Below are 17,395 nucleotides of genomic sequence, written 5' to 3' on the forward strand. Positions count from 1 at the left end.
TGGCTCAGCTCCCACTGTTGCAGCCATTTGAGAAGTGAAGCAGCAGATGGAAGATCTCTTCATCTCCCCTCTCTCTCTGTAACTCTACCTTTCAAATAAAAAAGAGTCTTAAAAAAAAAAGAAAGCCTCCTCCCTCAGGGCATTATGGAGACGAAGAAGTGACACTTTCTAATAATCAGAAACGTCTAGGGTAGAAATGGAGAGATCCCATCAAGACAAAACAGTTTTCAACTTGAAGAGAATGAAAGCTAAAAGAAGACAGAATTATCTATGAAGAAAGGCACAAATGTTGGAGATCTAAAATTCAACTCTGAATTGTGTACCAAGCAAAATTTAGACTTTATGGAGTATCACTGTAATGTATGGGGTCAAGATCAGTAACATTGACTAGGTCTTTCTACACCATATTTTTGATGCTACTGGTAAAGGGAGAATTTTAAGACTGCAGATTGGAATACTGCAGTAATACAGTCTAGAGAGCTGAGAGGCTTCCGTTCTATTCACCTCTGGACCCTGAGTAAGAGTCTTTTCCCTTCTGATGCAGGCAGGGAACTAGGTGGCGAGAAGGAACCAATGTCACCAACCCCACCCTGCAGCTCCACCTATGCTACAGCCTTACTTGTACTCCCTGAACCCATTACCTCTTTCATGCATGGGGAAACTGCAGCAGCCATGAAACCACTGCTTAGAACTGGTGCCAACCAAAAAATAACCCATATGGCTCCCGGCTGCAGCCCTCATTATAATAAAATTACCATGGCTGACACTCAGAATTTCCACCAGGTACCTGATGACCTGATACTTCCAAGATTTCCAAAAAAGGGAAACAAAATGAGTGTTACACAGCTTTGCTCAAACTCCACCCTTTATGAATATTCCATTAAACCTTGGCCCAGACACCACCCCAATACATCTAGATCACATAAAGGAATGGACTCAAGCCCACATTCCTTCTTTAGTGTATACTTTAACAGCATGCAAATAAATCTTTTCTGTTGACCTTTACTTAAATTTCATCCTGAATTCCATCTTGCATCAGAGACAAGAAGCTGGACTCAGCCACTATAGTACACTTGGAATTCTGTTTTATTGGTGTCAAAATGCCTGAGGGAATATTAGGCCAGATTTCCTTCCAAGGCTATCTTGACCCCATACATTATAGTGATACTCCATAAAGTCTAACTTTTCTTGCTACACAACCCAAATGTTAACCAGCAGGTGAGTAGATAAACAAAATGTGATATACACATACAATAGCATATTATTCAGCTCTAAAATGGAAGGTCATAAGACATTATGCTAAGTGGGATAATCTAAAACAGCAAATGTTGCATAAGTCTAGTTATACAATTCATTTTCAAATAGTCAAATTCATAGAAACAGAAAGAATAGTTAGTGCTGGCATTGTGGCACAGCAAAGTCAACTGTTGCCTGTATGGCTTCAAAACATATGGTGGCCGATTCCAGTCCCAGATGTTCTGCTTCTTATTTAGTTCCCTGTTAATAAGTATTGGAAAGTGGTGGGAAATGACTCAAGTGTTTGGGAACCTGCAGACCCGGAGTAGGCTCCTGGCTCCTGGCTTCGGATCAGCGCAGCTCTGGCCATCACAGCCACTTGGGGAGTGAATCAGTGGACAGAGGATCTTCTTCTCTGTCTCTCCTCCTCTCTGTATATCTCATTTTCCAATAAAAAATAATTTTAAAAATCTTTTAAAAAATAAATGATACGAAAGCTCACAGAGACACAGAAATGCTACATAGAATAATAGACACTCAAAATCTTCAGATTAACAAATATACCTGATATTTTGGTAGATTAATCTCAGGAATGCAACGAAGGTTTCACTTCTAAATATCTTTCAATGTCAATGGAATAAGGTACTAACCTCTTCTTGGAAAATTAACAATTGAAAAGATTTGCACTATCTACAGGAGCTCTATTGTAGACTTACCAAATAGCCCTAGTAGATACTGGACAGTTTTTCTTAAAGAAGAATTCTGGCTAATAAATGTTGAAAGAGAACATCATTTCTTAGAAACTTCTAATAAAATAACTGACTCAGATAAGTTATCAAATCAACTGTAAAGGATGTGAGAGATCATGACGAGGCAGGAGTTAGACTATCATCATCTCAATCCACTTTTAGTATTACTAAAAGTGAGATAATCAGTAATTATATAAAAGGAAGTACATGATATCTACCATGAAATATTACCACAAATAATAGTGAAAGTCCCAAATCAGAGTTTCAGTCTACAGGAACCAAAGGCAATACAGAAGCAGGTAAAACAAGACTTAAGTTCTCTTAGCATTCTCCATACTGACTTTCATAGTGGTTGTACTAGCCTACACTCTGACCTAGAGATCATTATGCTCAGTGAGATAGGCCAATCCCAAAAGAACCACTGTCATATGTTCACTTTGATATAAGGCAACCTTAATGCAAAATATAAGACCAATAGATATATGGTAAACATGCCTGCACATATACTCATCTAGAGGAACTGTGTAATAGAGATGATCATATCAAGATGTGAAGATGCAATGTAGTATGCATCTCTACTTTCATATCAAAGGTAGACTCCAATGTTAAATATATCTTGACAATAGGATGCTGGAACTTCTGCAACAGCCCATATCTACAATATCAGGATACACTTAAATAGCAGAATGATGGATTTATGACTGTTCTTGAAGAACTACATTTTGTAATAATATTGGGGAAATCAGTGGGGAGAGGAAATTTGGAGGGGGCAATCCCAGAGCCTATGGAACTTTCACTAGATAGATGGAAAGGAAAGGAGAGGAGAGGGGAGGGGAGGGGAGGGGAGCGGAGGGGAGGGGAGGGGAGGGGAAGAGAGAGAGAAGAGAGAAGAGAAGAGCTCTTAGGACCCTATTGAAAAGAAAAGTAAATAAAGTTAAATTTTAACTGCAACAGCAACAAAAAAACCCTCAGGAAGCAATCAACCAAATCCAGAATATGATTTGGCAATCAGCCAAATCCAGACTAGTACTCAGGACAAACAAGTCTCTTTAAACAAAATATTTGCATAAAAATAGAAGAAAAAAAGTACTGTTTGGTTCTAGCTTTTTAAAAATTCAGAGGAAATTTAATAACTTACTAAGTAGAGCTTAACTGAATCCTGATTCTAACAAATAGCAATAGTAAAAGCATTGTACAGATAATAACAAAACTGACTATTCACTGCACATCAGCAGGATAAGATAATGGGACTACATTATATCAGAGGATTTTCTTTTTGCTTTTTAATTCTTTTGTTATGCATACCAAAATATATTGGAGTGAAACTGTAGGATTATCTTAAAATATTCCAACAGAAACCATTGGTTAAAAATGCTGCATTACTGTAGTATTAATGATTTGTAATTACTCTAAAATTTACTGTATATGGGTGAAATGGTCATCTTCCCACTGGATTATGTTTATAGCCCTTGCTTATGTTTTTTCACCTTTTGCTTGTTGAACATTTTATGTGGCAATTAAGCCCTGTACTGTAATGTAAATTAAAAATGCTATCTCACAAACAGGGAAGGGAGATAACTTCAAAAAAATATTGATGATTACTGATGATGATTTATGGGTATGGGGAGATGTTACAGTGCATGCTAGTATTATGCAGGTTTGATAATAGTTTCTAAAAATATCTGAAAATTAGCATTAGAAAGAAAGAAAGATCTTCCACCTCATAGTCCGCTCTCAAAGAGCTGCAATGGCCAGAGATACGCCAGTCTAACACTAACAGGCAGGAGCTTCTTCCAGCTGTCCTACATGGGTATTGGAATCTGAGGATTTGGACCATCCTCCACTGCTATCCCAGGCCATTAGCAGGGAGCTGGATTGGAAGTGGAACAACTTGGACACAAACTAACGCGCATATGGGATGCCAGCACAGCAGATGGTTAAGAAGCCACTGTGTTGGCCCCAATAATAATTTTTTTTTGCTGTTGTTGTTTTGTTTGTTTGCTTGCTTATTTTAACAAAAGTTGCCAATGCAATTCAATTCATTAACAATGTACGGGGAAAAATTGTATGTCCGTAATAGAGATAGAAAAGTAATTTGTAAAATTTCCCAACTATTCTTTTGCTTTAAAAGCTTTTTTAAAAAGGTAGGAGTTGAAAGTATTTAACTTAACAAAGAGTAACTGATAGAAATAAGCATGATACTTAATGAGGAAATTTTAGAAACATCCTCCTTAAAGAAAAGAACAGGGGAAGTCCTAGCAGATGCATTAGGACAAAAAAAAAAAATAGTGTGCCATATAAGTTGAAGACAGAGATAAAAACTACCAATATTCATGAATAATCTGTTTTACTATGCTGAAAATAAAAGTTAGTACAAATGGTTAGAATGAAAAGAGTTTAGTAAAATTAAATGGATTACATGCAAAAATCAAGTCTTACGTACTTGTAACAATCACAAATGAAGAAAAAAAATCTGTTAATAAAAATAAATTTTTAAAAATCTAGAAACAAAACAAGCAAGGTATGTTCAAGATATTCATTAAAAATATAAAAAGAACTTAGAAATTCAATGTAGGGGGCTGGCATCATGGTATGCTGGGTAAAGTCACTGCCTGAAATGTTGGGATCCTATATAGGCACTGGTCTGCATCCTGGATGCTCCACTTCTGGTCCAGCTCTCTGTTAATGGTTTAGGAAAGCGGCAAAAGACGGTTCAAGTGTTTGGCTTCTGACATCATATGGGAGACCAGAAGGAAACTCCTGGTCAGACTGGCCCAGTCCTGGCCAATTGTGGCCATCAGATGAGTAAACAGGTAGATTGAAAACAATCTCATTAATTCATATTCTTTCTCTCTTTCCTTCCTTCTTTCCCCTCCCCCTCATACTTCCTCCTCCCATCTATAACTCTCAAATAAACAACCTTAAAAAAAAAGAAAGAAAGAAAGAAAGTTGGTCCAATGGAAAGCCACACACTATTCATATAAATCAGGATTCATTAACAGATGCTTCCCCATCTATGTAAATTTAACATAATCCCAACAAAAATGACAGTAAGATTCTACATAATTATAATCTGATTTTTAAATCCATATAAAAGGACAATATGCAATAAACTGAAAAAATTAAGCAACAGATGCCCCATGCTTTACTTTATCCATTTTTCCAACTCATTATCACTTTAGGGCTTCACTCTCTGTCCAGTCTAAATGCCACAGAACACTGTCTTGTGTTTCAGTGTCCACAGCATTTAAAAAAATTTTGAAATTCAAATGCAAAATAAAGTCTCATTTAATCCAAGTGTTTGACCTCAACAGTGATGGGGAACCTTTATTCTGCCATTAACAATTTGCATATTTATATCACTCATGGGCTATATACAAAATTGTCAACTTAAACATCATCAGACAGACTGAATTTCAAGTCCCACCTACAATTCCCTTGGCAAGGACAGACCACATGATTTCATGGGCCTTATAGGGCTCTCAAGCCACATGTTCCCCATCCCTCCTTTATACTACAGGTAACTATGTTGTGGCTAATAATACAACCAGGTGTGCCAAGAAAAAACTAAAAATAAGTCAACAGTTTGATATGTTCTTCCAGGGCATGATTTTCTCTCTAACTTCTCTAGAAATATACAAAGGTACCTCAAAAAGTTTGTGGAAAATGGAATTAAAAGATTAGCTATTTCTCTCTTTTTTTTAAAGATTTATTTTTATTATTTTTTTATTGGAAAGGCGGATATACAGAGAGGAGAGACAGAGAGGAAGATCTTCCGTCCCATGATTCACTCCCCAAGTGAGCACAACAGCCGATGCTATGCCGGTCCGAAGCCAGGAGCCTCTTCCGGGTCTTCCACACGGGTGCAGGGTCCCAAAGCTTTGGGCCGTCCTCGACTGCTTTCCCAGGCCACAGGCAGGGAGCTGGAAGGGAAGCGGGGCTGCCAGGATTAGAACCGGCGCCCATATGGGATCCCGGGCGTGCAAGGCAAGGACCTTAGCCACTGCGCCACCGCGCTGGGCCCTAGCTATTTCTTTTAAAGAATGATTTTTTTAAATTGAAAAGTCAGATTTAAAAAGAGAAGGAGAGACAGAGAAAAAGATCTTCCATCCACTTGTTTACTCTCCAAGCAGGTGCAATAGCCGGAGCTGAGCTGACCCAAAGCCAGGAAGCAGGAGCTTCTTCTGGGTCTCCCATGTGGGTGCAGGGTCCCAAGACTTTGGCTCTTCTACTGCCTTCCCAGGCCACAAGTGGAGAGCTGGAAGGAAAGTAGAGCAGCCAGGATACAACCCGGCACACATATGGGATCCCGGCATACACAAGGTGAGGACTTTAGCCACTAGGCTACTATCCTGGGACCAATTCGTTGTTTTATGAAGAAAAAAAAATAAATCCATAATTTTAATCCAAAATTTTAAATCCAAGAGATCATCCAAAAGTTCTTAAAAGTGCTTATTATTGGGGAAAAAAAAACACTATTGATTTCAACATTCTTTGTTTCTTCAGAAGTAGAGAAAGATGGTAGCTTAGTAAAATGCTTTAGTAATCACTTCCCCATAGAGACACTAACTTTAAACAGTTATTCCCATACCAAGTTACTTTAAGAGCTCCAGAAGCTAGGTGACACACTCCAGTGCCGCTTTCATATACTACTAGTAATATTTGCATTAAAGACAGTAGGAAGGAATGCACTGTTGCATCACTCCTCCCCCATCTTCAAGGAGTCCACCGTATAGAGATTTCTCGCCTTCTCCATGGGAGGAGAGGGACTATAGCACTTGGGACTGAAGCAGCAACAGGGCCACAACAAGAAAAGACAGTGTTAGGATGGGTGTTTGCCTGGTAGAGAAGATGTCGGTTAAGATAGCCACAGCTCCTATCAGAACGTGCAGGTTTGTAACCTAGCTCCAGCCTCGAGCTGAGGTATACCCTAAGAAGCAGCGATGAGGGGCACAAGTACTTACCTTGCCGCCACCACTGTGAGACGCCTGGCGTGAGTTCCCAGGTCCTATCTTGGGCTCTTGGCCTGACACAGGGTCACTGTGGGCATTTGGCAAGTGAACCAGGAAAGGGGAACTTTGTCTTTCTCAGACAAGATTTTAAAAGTAACTTTGAAAACACAGTTGCAGAGAGAGCTCCTGCTCCCAGGCTTCTTAACCGCAGAATGTGTCCTTGGTCACCCTCGGCTGCTTCTCCCCCAGCAGGAACCTGGCTCAGATGTGGGTGGAGCAGCTAGGACATGAAGTGCCATAATGGGGTGCTTGCATTGCAGGAAGCAGACTTTACCCCAAATGACATATCAGCCCCACTGGGCACTTAATTGTCCCTATTCTCAGGCCGGAGGCAGACGCCAGAGCCTCTGGATCTACCGGGGAGCCAAATGAAGTCATAGGGCTCCAGTTAACTGGATATGAAGGCAATATCAGCTGTGCTGTGATAGTGCTGGTGTCCAGCTTTGAGTCTACCTCAGTAGCAGAAATCCAATGGCACTGTGGTCTTTGTTCCTATCCCCATGCTTCACTGGTTGCTGGACGTCATTTAGCATTGTGGCATTGGTCGCCACTACACTAAGCATATGGGTCTTGCCCAGGCCCAAGAAGCATGTAGATGGATTACCCTATCTTGGAACACTTCCCCAGTTCATTCTGACTGACACACTGTGGATTTGAACCAAAACTCGCAACGTCCTCTAGGACTGAAACAATGGTAACATACCAACAGCCAACTTGTAACAGACTTCACCTTAGGGCTCCATCTAGTGCTCAAATAGCAGATGTGTCCGCAGCCTCAGAGAAAATTGGCAGCCTGCTTAGAATTCTCTTAAGAGCAGACACAAAAAAGGTTAATATACAAATAATACAAAAATAATCTTCCAAAGCACAGATGATGTTGTAGACAAACAAGAATTTGCAAGGAACCATGACTGCACCTAAAGAATTAAACAAGTTGGGCTTGGCGTGGTGGCCTAGCAGCTAAAGTCCTCGCCTTGAAAGCGCCGGGATCCCATACAGGCACAGGTTCTAATCCAGGCAATTCCACTTCCCATCCAGCTCTCTGCTTGTGGCCTGGGAAGGCAGTCGAGGACAGCCCAAAGCCTTGGGGCCCTGCACCCGTGTGGAAGACCCAGAGGAGATTCTTGGCTCCTGGCTTCAGATCAGTGCAGCACCGGCTGTTGCGGTCACTTAGGGAATGAATCATCAGACAGAAGATCTTCCTCTGTCTCTCCTCCTCTCTGTATATCTAATTTTGCAATAAAAATAAATAAATCTTAAAAAAAAAGAATTAAAGAAGTTGCTAGATAGGATGATGGACTCTGCCATTGTCCACGCACACAACGATATATAGTTTAGTAATGATATAGGGGAACTCACTGGGGGGGGGGGATTGGGGAGGAGGTAAGGGAAATCCCAGGGGACTATGGAACTGTATCGTAAAATGATATTAATATTAATAAATAAAAGATAAAAAAAAGAAGTTGCTAGAATCCAGTCATCTAGGAATCAAACATTTCAGATGCTTGTATGGAGCATTCAAAAGAGCTGTTTCGCAATGTCAGGGCACACTTCAATAGCAGACTGATGCAATTATAACTCCTTATGAAGAGTTGTGACATAATGGGAAAATCAATCAGAGGGTGGAAAATGGGGGCAGGGGAATCCCAGACTACACAAAATTATACCATAAATTTTAAAAATAAAAATTAAAAGAGTGGTCTTGTCCTCTGCCTTTCTCTCCGTGTGCCAGTACTGCCTGCCTCTCGGGCCACCGTGTCCACAAGCTCGGAACACCATACCTTCAATTAAGTTGCAGAGTTCTGATGGAGAGATTTTTAAAGTTGATGTGGAAATTGCCAAGCAGTCTGTGACTATCAAGATCATTTAGAAAGATTTGGGAATGGATGATGGAGATTATGACCCAGTTCCTCTACCAAATGTCAATGCAGCAATATTAAAAAAGGGCATTCAGGGCCCAGCGCGGTGGCGCAAGTGGTTAAAGGTCCTCACCTTGCACGCCCCGGGATCCCATATGGGCGCCGGTTCTAATCCCGGCAGCCCCGCTTCCCTTCCAGCTCCCTGCCTGTGGCCCGGAAAAGCAGTTGAGGACAGCCCAAGGCTTTGGGACCCTGCACCCGCGTGGGAGACTCCTGGCTTCGGACCAGCATAGTATCGACCGTTGCGCTCACTTGGGGAGTGAATCATGGGACAGAAGATCTTCCTTTCTGTCTCTCCTCTCTGTATATCCGCCTTTCCAATGAAAAAATAATAAAAAAATAAATCTTTTTTTAAAAAAAAAAAGGGCATTCAGTGGTGCACCCACCACAAGGATGACCCCCTCCTGCTGCTCAAGATGACGAGAACAAAGATAAGCGAACAGATGATATCCCTGTTTGGGACCAAGAATTGTTCAAGGAACACTTTCTGAGCTTATTCTGGCTGCAAACTACTTAGACATCAAAGGTTTCTTTGATGTTATGCAAAAGACTGTTGCCAACATGATCAAGGGAAAGACTCCTGAGGAGATCCGCAAGACCTCCAATATAAAGAACAACGTCACTGAAGCAGCAGCAGCAGCCCAGGTCCGCAAAGAGAACCAGCCATGTGGAGAGAAGTGCAATGTTGTGCCTGACACTGTAACACTATAAGGATTGTTCCAAATACTAGTTGCACTGCTCTGTTTATAATTGTTAATATTAGGCAAACGGTAGACAAATCATTTGTTCTAGTAAATGTTGTCCCCACTGCATGTGTAGTTTGAGTACAGATTCCAAACCTTGAGTTTCATCTAGTATGATCAAAAGTTCCCGTTTTCTTAGCTCTAAATAAAACTTAACTGTGGGTTCCTGATAGAAAGTGACATTTTGGGTTTTCCCTCTTCTAAAGCCATTTCTGCCTAGTTTATTGTCAGTTAACTTGAGTGAACTTTTAAAAGTTGGCATTGTAAATAAAACAGCTGTCAAGAAAAAAAAATTCTTTTAAAAAGAGCTGTTTGAAGGACACTTGACAAGCTGCATAAAGAACAAAGGGAATAGTTAAATACTCTAGCAGAGACTGAGCTCTAGGCCCTCGGCTTTGGTCCGGCACAGCCAGAGCTTTGTCATGCATCTCATTAGTGATCTAGCTATCTCTGTCTCTGTGCCTTTCACATAAATAAGTAGGTTAAGATTTTAAAAATACACTAATTGAAGCTCTTCAACCTGAAAAAAAAAGTGGTGTTAACAAGGAAGAAGAAAATATTTCAAGGTAGAAAAAAAAATCACTGGTTTAAGAAACTACACAGAGAATCAAAATGGCGGAATAAGGTAAGGACACATTTAAACGGACAGGAGAAACGTTAGCCAGTGTGAAGCAGAGACGGCAAATTCCAGGAAACAGGAGAGGACAGAAGAATAGCAGAGGGGTACCTGGAGACTTACACACACAGGAATGCAGCAGACACAACGGTGTGGTGTTGCAGTGACCGATACCCCAGCAGCATTCAGCAAGTAGCGGTCTGAACTGCACTGGAGCCGGAACTCCAGAAGCAACAAGGAAAATAATACTACGCAATTGTACGGATCAAAAATGGGTCCGTGTGGCCCTCAGACCTAAAAGTCAACAGGTTCCGGCAAGATTACCACCAACAGCAACCTAGCTATATAGAACTCCTGATGTCTTCCTAATATTGGGACCTGCTTCAACCAGAAGGGGGAGAAAGGTTGTACAGACAACGGGGCAGCCTCAGCATGGGATCACAGGAGGTGGAGAGTGGTGAGCCAGGAGCTGGGGCTACGGAGACCATGGAGGAAATCTAACATAAGAACCCAGACCTGGAACTCGCTGGAGGGAGTGGCACAAAAGGCTGCAAACAAAGAAGCCGTGTACCAACTGCAATAAGTAAAATCAAACTGTAGACCTGTGAGTGACACAGTTTAGAAACCTGCCTGAAGGAAAAGAATCTGCTAACCAAGAGCAAAAGAAGAAGCAGCCACAATGAATATTATGGCAAAAAAGAAAAAAAAAAAAAGAAAGAAAAAAGCCTTTGCCAACCTCAGAGTTAACTGAATCGAGAAAACGGGAGATATAGAATTCAAAACACTTGCTACAAAGCTTGTTATCAACAACGAGAAGCACGTAAAGCAGGCTTTCAAGGAACTCAAGGAGTATGTCACACAGGAAATGAATCAAATGAAAGCTGTTGTATGATAAATGAAGAATACACTGGAGCGAATTAAAAGTACAATGGAGTCTCCAATACAGAATGAGGGAAGCAGAAGAAAGAATCTCAAAAATTAGAAGTTATTTCCTGTCACCAGGGGGAAACAAACAGAAAACTGGAGCAGAGCTGGACCGAGCTAAAAAAAAAAAAAAAAAAAAAAAGTATTCATGAATTGAAAGACGCTATTACAAGGCCAAATATAAGAGGTATGGGAGTCGGGCCCGGTGCGGTGGCCTAGTGGCTAAGGTCCTTGCCTTGCACGCCCAGGATCCCATATGGGCGCCGGTTCTAATCCCGGCGGCCCCTCTTTCCATCCAGCTCCCTGCTTGTGGCCTGTCGAGGACGGCCCAAAGCTTTGGGACCCTGCACCCGTGTGGGAGACCCGGAAGAGGCTCCTGGCTTCGGATCGGCATAGCATCGACCGTTGTGCTCACTTGGGGAGTGAATCATGGGACGGAAGATCTTCCTCTCTGTCTCTCCTCTCTGTACATCCGCTTTTCCAATAAAAATAAAATAAATCTTTTTAAAAAATAAAAACGCTCTATATACTGCCGTTTACATTTAAAAAAAAAAAAAAAAAGAGAGAGTTATGGGAGTCCCAGAAGGTGCAGAAAGAGAAACTGGGGATTAAAGGTGTATTCAATGCAATAATAACGGAAAATTTCCCTAATCTAGAGAAGGAATTGGAAAACAGGAGGGGCACAGAACTCCCAACAGGCTTAATCAAAAGTAATCTTCACCAAGACACACAATAATCAAGCTCTCTTCAATCGAACATAAGGAAAAGATCCTTAAATGAGCACTTGAAAAAAAATCAATTGATGTATAAAGGAATGCCAATTAAACTCACAGGAGACCTCTCACAGGAAACTCTACAGGCCAGAAGAGAATGGAGCAAAATACTCCAGATTCTAAAAGCAAAAAAAAAAAAAAAAGTCAGCCCAGGATAACGTACCCGGCAAAGCTTTCCTTTGTTTTTGAAAATGAGATAAAATTCTTCCACAGTAAAGTTAAAAGAATTTGCCTCTTCTAAACCTGCCCTACAAATAACACTTTAAAATGTTCTCTTTCCATGTTGACTTCCTTATATAAGAGAGAACATATGGTATTTGTTTTGTGATTGACTCATTTCACTGAGCATAATGGTCTCTAGTTGGGACCACCTGGTTGTAAATAATATAATTTCTTTTTCTTCTTAACAGCTGAATAATATTCTATGGAGTAGATGTACCACAGTTTCTTTAACCACTCTTCTTTGGATACATATCTGGATTGTTTCCATGTCTTTCCTATTGTAGATTGTGATGCTGCAAATATAGGATTACAGGATTATAGGAAAGTGTTACTTCGATAATCCGATCCATACTGTTTTTTGGTTTTTTAATTTTTTGGCTGTATTCCATGTGTTTTGATGTTTTTTTATTTCAGTTTTGCTTATTCCAAATAATTTCTTTTCTCTTGTCGAATTCTTCAATGGCTCATGGATTACACTGTGGCATCATTTTTCCCAAGTCTTTTGTGTTTCCTTTTTGTCACTCATGTGGTAGTTACTCAGTGGCGCATTTTTCATGGTACTGTAATTTATTGTGGTTGCTGTTGTGGCTGTTCTAACTCATACCAATTGTTGACCTTGTTTCATGGCTTCTCAATTATGGAAATGTACAGTGATGGAGTACTGGGGTCTATCATATACAGATGTGGGGGCATAATGGAACATGCATCCCTGCTTCCAGAGGAAAGATAGACTTCCAATGAAACTGTTGGAAATGTGCAGACAATGGGATGCTGGACTGTCTGACATTGTCTGTACCAACAATGTCGGAGTAAACATAAATAAGAGAAGATAGAATTATGATTCCTGGTGAAGGAGTACACTATTGTAGTAAAATGGGAAAAATCTGTCGGGGGGTGGGAGTTTGGGGGGAATCCCAGCCTATATGAAATTGTACCGCATAATTCAAAATTGAAAATAAAAATATATCTTAAAAAATGTTCTCTTGACAGAGAAGAGGAATAACACCCACCAAAACCAAAGGCAAATATGAAGAACATCTCAGTAAAATAACAGAAGACTAAATCAATGAACAACCATTGCTAAAATGACAGGACAAAAGTACCATCCATACATACTAACCCGGAATGTAAATGGCTTAAGCTTATTAATCAAACATCATAGTTAGTAGACTGGATTAAAAAAGAAAACCCATCTATTTACTGCCTACAGGAGACATTATCTCACCAACAAAGATCAGCAGAAACTATATGTCATGGATTTTGATAATTTTTTTGTTAGTTTCATCTCTTCAAAAACACTTTCTTCTGATTAAATTCTTCAATGACTCATAGGTCATACAGTAGCACCATTTTCTTTTTGAAAAGTAGATTTTTATTTAAACATTTTAAATCTATAATAGAATTACCAAAGACTCGTAAATAATGGATCAAAACACACTACCAGATAAAAATCACCCAACCATGAAGGAAGATTCAAACAGAGAGAGGAAAAGCAATCAAAACAAAACTGGAAAAAACAAATATTAAAATGGCAGTAGTAAATATTTACTGTTCAATAATTACCTTTAAATTAAATTTATTAATTCTCTAACAGGAACTGAGTATTTATAAGAAGCATATATTTAGGGCCCGGCAGCATGGCCTAGCAGCTAAAGTCCTCGCCTTGAACGTGCCAGGATTCCATATGGGCGCCGGTTCTAATCCTGGCAGCCCCACTTCCCATCCAGCTCCCTGCTCGTGGACTGGGAAAGCAGTCGAGGACGGCCCAAAGCCTTGGGACCCTGCACCCGTGTGGGAGACCCGGAAGAAGCTCTTGGCTCCTGGCTTCGGATCGGCGAAGTACCAGCCATTGCAATCGCTTGGGGAGTGAATCATTGGATGGAAGATCTTCCTCTCTGTCTCCTCTCCTCTCTGTATATCTGACTTTGTAATAAACATAAATAAATCTTTTTTAAAAAGCATATAATTAGGTCTTTCTATTGATCAATCTGGTCACTCTACATCTTTTAATTAGAGAATTTACTGGAAGTGAAAGAATTGAATAAAATATTCTATGAAATTGAAATCCAAAAGAATGCAGGAGTAGCTATACTTCTATCAGATTAAACAGATTTTAAATCAAAAGCAACAAATAAAAACAGAAAGATATGTAAAAATAGAGGGTTCAAACCAACAAGAGGAGATAACAATTATAAATATATTTGCACTCAATGTGGGAGCACCAATATACATAAGGAAAATATAAATGAATCTTAAAGAAGAGATATATTCCTACTGAGTATTGATAAGGGATTTAATACACTGCTTTCAGAAGTAGACAGATCATCCAGAAAATAATCAAAAAGAAACAAGAGTTAAATTTCATGGTACATCAATTGGAGTTAATATCTATAAAAAACTCCATCCCATAGTTGTGGAATACACATTCTTCTCAATCGTACCTGGATCCATGATATGCCAGATCATTAAAGAAATTTTATCAAATTAGAGATTACATTAATTATCATTTCTTACCATAATGTAATGAAACTAAAAAACATTGTAAGAAAAATTTTGGAAATTATACAAATGCATAGGAATTTTAAAAATTATTCTGAACCACCAATGGATCAAGGATGAAATTTTAAAATTTTAATTTTCTTCAAGTGAATGAAAATGGAAAGCAATATACCAAAACTTATAGGATATAACAAAAATAGTAGCAAGAGAGTTCATAAGTCGATGCCTATGTTTTTAAAAACTCTGAAAAATGTAATAAAAATGTATTAAGTAGGAAAATGCACACAAAAACAAATTCAAAATTGGCAGAAGTAATAAAATGCAGAGTAGAAACAAATGAAATAGAGAATTTTAAAAGTACAAAAAAATCATTGAAGCAAAGGACTCATCCTTTGAAAAGATAAACAAAATTGACAAAATCATAGGTAGAAAAAAACAAAGACTCAAAATCAGAGATGGAGAGAAGATATTAGAGTTGACCACACTGAATAATAATATATTGATCAGAGAGATTATTATAAGTAAGTATATGGACATAATCTAAAAGACACACAGAAATTTCTGGTCCCATATACCTTAATCAAGATTGACTCACGAAGAACAGAATGCCTACATAGACTGATAATAAGTAGCCAAATCTAATCAGATAAAAAAAATCTCACATCAAAGAAATGACACACAATGCTGGACTTTCTACCGCTGTCTGTATCTGCAATGCCATGATACACTTTAATAGTGGAATGTTGAACTTGTGACTGTTCCCGAAGGACTACACTATTATTACAATACAGAGGAAAACAGTGGGGGGGAGGGAAGGTGGGGAAGTTAGAAGGGGAAATAAAGGTGTATTTCTTTGTGAAATTAAGTGATCTGAACTTTGTAGGACTTTAAAGAATTGAATGATAGACTATATAACAAAAATCTTTGTAAGAAATGTGATTTTTAAAATGTTGTAGGGCCCGGGCGATGGTGCAGTGGTTAAGGTCCTTGCCTTGCATGCCCCGGGATCCCATATGGGCGCCGGTTCTAACCTGGCAGCCCCGCTTCCCTTCCAGCTCCCTGCCTGTGGCCTGGGAAAGCAGTCCAGGACGGTCCAAGGCTTTGGGACCCTGCACCCGCGTGGGAGACCCGGAAGAGGCCCCTGGCTTCGGATCGGCGTAGTATCGGCCGTTGTGCTCACTTGGGGAGTGAATCATCGGACGGAAGATCTTCCTCTCTGTCTCTCCTCCTCTCTGTATATCCGCTTTTCCAATAAAAATAAAATAAATTTTTTTTTAAAAATGTTGTAAAAGTCTTCAATGCCAAATCACTCATATGTATGCATTTGTGTTGCTTGTATGAATTCTGTTTGGGGGTTGAGGGCAGGCCCAATTCTTCAGCATTTTTAAAAAATCCATCTAACATCTAACCTACTGCTTTTGAAACAGCAGATTCTCATTTAAATGTTTGTCAAAAGGGGGTATTTGACAAATTTTTGACTCTAAAATAAAGTATCAAGTAGCTATCAAAAACTACACGCAGAATAAGGTCCAATATCGTGATAATGGGAAACTTTAACACTTTACTTTCTTTTTTTAAAATTTCATTTTATTTATTTATTTTTTATTGCTTTCATTAATGAATACATCAAATAGTTGAAAAATCAACAAAGAAACAATAGAGAAAATTACACAACACACCAAATAGACCTAATATGTATCTACAGAACATCCTATCCCATAGATGCACAACAGACAGACATTCTTTTCATCAATGTATGGAACATTCTCTAAGATAGATTGTATACTAGCCCATAAAACAAAGTCTCGGGCCCGGCGCAGTGGCGCAGTGGTTAAGGTCCTCGCCTTGCAGCCCCGGGATCCCATATGGGCGCCGATTCTATCCCAGCAGCCCCGCTTCCCTTCCAGCTCCCTGCCTGTGGCCTGGGAAAGCAGTCGAGGACGGCCCAAAGCTTTGGGACCCTGCACACGTGTGGGAGACCCGGAAGAGGCTCCTGGCTTCGGACCAGCATAGTATCGGCCGTTGTGCTCACTTGGGGAGTGAAATCATCGGACGGAAGAGCTTCCTCTCTGTCTCTCCTCTCTGTATATCTGCCTTTCCAATAAAAACATAATAATAATAAATCTTAAAAAAATCAGTAAATCTTTAAAAAAAGTCTCAAAACATTCAAAAAATTGAAATTATATCTGTATATTTTCTGAGAACAATAGAAAAAGCTGGAAGTTAACAACAACAACAACAAAAACTCTACAAACACATGGAAACTCAACCACAGGCTTCTGAATGCACAGTGATTGGAAAGATGCTGAGCTGTGACCACTCACGGGTAGCCTATGGGGGTGACAGTGACCACTATACAGAGAAGGAGCCATGTGCATTTTCCACTGCGTCAATATTTGTCGTACACCATAAGGGGTTTGGGTTTGGGTATGGGTTTTGCATTAGTAAAACTCACCAGTCTCAAAACAACAAACAAAAGCCTTGAAATGAAAGAAAATGAAACAAACATATAAAAACCTATGAAACACAGCAAAAGCAGTGTTAAGAGAAAATTTTATAGTAATAGCTACTTTAAAAGAAAAAAAAAATCTGGGCAGCTATAACATACGTGGTCTAACCTAGAAAACCCAAAAACAAAGAAAACCAAGCATAAACCAAATCCAAAATTCGAAGGAAAGAATTATGAGAGTAAACAAAATAGA

The 17,395-nt window shown here is 39.6% G+C and overlaps 1 pseudogene; it reads left to right on the forward strand.

Moving 5' to 3' along the window:
- Nucleotides 1–6,928: 6,928 nt before the first annotated feature.
- On the forward strand, nt 6,929–9,627 carry LOC121169506 (annotated as a pseudogene).
- Nucleotides 9,628–17,395: the final 7,768 nt, after the last annotated feature.

Source organism: Ochotona curzoniae, unplaced genomic scaffold, assembly GCF_017591425.1.
Source record: "Ochotona curzoniae isolate NIBS_2020 unplaced genomic scaffold, NIBS_Ocur_1.0 scaffold_1852, whole genome shotgun sequence".
NCBI lineage: Eukaryota > Metazoa > Chordata > Mammalia > Lagomorpha > Ochotonidae > Ochotona > Ochotona curzoniae.